Genomic DNA, 2719 nt, shown 5'->3' on the forward strand with positions numbered 1-2719 from the left:
TCCAGTTGTTCTCTCCCAGTGGAATCACAGACAGCATTTAACTCTCCCAGCTGTGCTGTCTGACAACACACATGAGATGTTCAGAGAAGCTTATCCAAGTCTTGGTGTGTAGAGTTTTATTGAGTGTCAGTCACATGGGCATGATGAGCCCACATGTCTGTCCTTAGTTACTTAATCTCTAACTACCTCACCCAAGAGTTCAAACTGATACACCATAGCCCAAAGCCCCAGGTATACAAAAGCAGGCACTCACCATAAATCATATCGTCAGCATAAACTATTTGGTCTGGGCCCAAGTAAACAAAGATGCTCTTCTCAGGCAGAATATTCAAAGATTTCAGAGGTTATCCTTTAGGAGCTGACCTAGGCCACTCCTGAAGACCTTTAAAATATGCAGAGTTTGGGCAGCCCAGGTCCATTGAGTTAATCCGCTACCATACGGTACCAATATAAAAAGCTTTGTGGCAATGATTCTTATATAATTGTAATTTGGCTCTTTAGTTTTGCCAGCACAGAAGATAAATTAACATTTAAGATATGGTTAATAATTCTTTATGAATTTGATGAACTGACTACTTTTGTTTATCACTACTATTCCAGATATGACTACTTTTGTTTATCACTACTATTCCAGATATGATTCTCTTACAGTATAGTTCACTGTACAACCTCTATGAAGCTTGTAATCTGTATAGTGATTACTGTACCTCCCTACCTCATAAAAGGAAAAAAAAAATACTGTATTAGTCCATTTTTGTGTTGCAGAAGTAAAATACCAGAGACTGGGTAATTTACAAAGAAAATAGATATATTTGACTCATGATTCTGGGATAGCTGCATCTCATGCCGGCCTCAGGCTGCTTTGACTCTTGACAGAAAGCAGTATGGCAGGTGGAAGATATAAGTTCACGTGGGGAGAAGAAGCAAGAGAGAGAGAGGGGAGGTGCCAGGCTCCTTTGAACATGCACCTCTCTTGGAAACTAATAGAGTGAGAACTCACTCACTACTCTCCCCCACCCCAAAGAAGGGCATTAATCCATTCATGAGGGATCTGCTGTCCATGAACCAAACACCTCCCAACACTGCCACATTGTGGGTCACATTTCAACATGGGCTTTGGGGGGCCAACATATCCAAACTATATCAACTTCCCAAGTCATTTTGCTTTTTCTTGTAAGGAGATGCAAAGAATTTTCAATATTTTCTAGCTAAATTTGAAAATCCCAGGTTCTGAGGAATTTTCAATATTTTCTAGCTAAACTTGAAAATCCCGTTTCTGAGGGTAAAAAAAAAAAAAAAAAAAGTTTGCTTCTCAGTATCCCAGGAAAGAACACAATTTGTTCAACATATTGAAGATAGAATGCAATAGGGAATACTAGAAATATCAACAATTTAATAAAAACCATGCCTCTATGGTTCCAATGATCTGAGGGCTTATTGGGATGTCCCTAATATGGAAGCACATTCTTCTAAACTTGTGTTTCTTACCACATAAAAGAGACAACATACTGATAAACTGCTTTCAATTTAGAGACTACATTAATCTCCTATATGTGTGAGTGCACTTTTGACCCATTTAGTGGATCCTTTTTAAGGCTACCAACTTTAAGACACAAAGCAAGAAAGGGCTCTCCAGACTGCACTGTAAGCAGTTCTATACCTCAGTTCTTGCAAACAACCCTCCCCATATTGACATTGGCATATGGAACTGTTATATGTACTAGCAGAAGCCTTTAAAAACTTTAAAGAGATCAAATTTTTGCTTCTATATATTCACCTTTATCATATTCAGAAGTGAGTATTGTCTTTCTACTTGGTCTGGTTGAAATAGAATACCTTACCATGGGACACCCGATTATCATGTGTCCTGAATTTTCAATTATGAACAAAGAGTGTTATTCAGAATGAATACTGAAGTTCCAAGTAATTTTTNAAGATAAATTAACATTTAAGATATGGTTAATAATTCTTTATGAATTTGATGTACTGACTACATTCACTTATCACTACTATTCCAGATATGATTCTCTTACAGTATAGTACACTGTATAACCTCTATGAAGCTTGTAATCTGTATAGTGATTACTCTACCTCCCTACCTCATAAAAGGAAAGAAAACTGTATTAGTCCATTTTTGTGTTGCAGAAGTAGAATACTGGAGACTGGGTAATTTACAAAGAAAATAGATATATTTGACTCATGATTCTGGGACAGCTGCACATCATGCCGGCCTCAGGCAGCTTCGACTCTTGATGGAAAGCAGTAGGGCAGGTGGAAGATATAAGATCACGTGGGGTGAAGAAGCAAGAGAGAGAGGGGGGGGAGGTGCCAGGCTCCTTTGAACATGCACCTCTCTTGGAAACTAATAGAGTGATAAGTCACTCACTACTCTGCCCCACCCTAAAGGAGGGCATTAATCCATTCATGAGGGATCTGCTGTCCATGAACCAAACACCTCCCAACACTACCACATTGTGGGTCACATTTCAACATGGGCTTTGGGGGGCCAACATATCCAAACTATATCAACTTCCCAAGTCATTTTGCTTTTTCTTGTAAGGCGATGCAAAGAATGTTCAATATTTTGTAGCTAAATTTGAAAATCCCAGGTTCTGAGGGAAAAAACAAACAAAAAAAGGTTTGCTTCTCACTATCCCAAAAGAACACAATTTTTTCAACATATTGAAGATAGAATGCAATAGGGAAAACTGGAAATATC

This window comes from Galeopterus variegatus, unplaced genomic scaffold, assembly GCF_000696425.1.
Source record: "Galeopterus variegatus unplaced genomic scaffold, G_variegatus-3.0.2 Scaffold16853, whole genome shotgun sequence".
Lineage (NCBI taxonomy): Eukaryota > Metazoa > Chordata > Mammalia > Dermoptera > Cynocephalidae > Galeopterus > Galeopterus variegatus.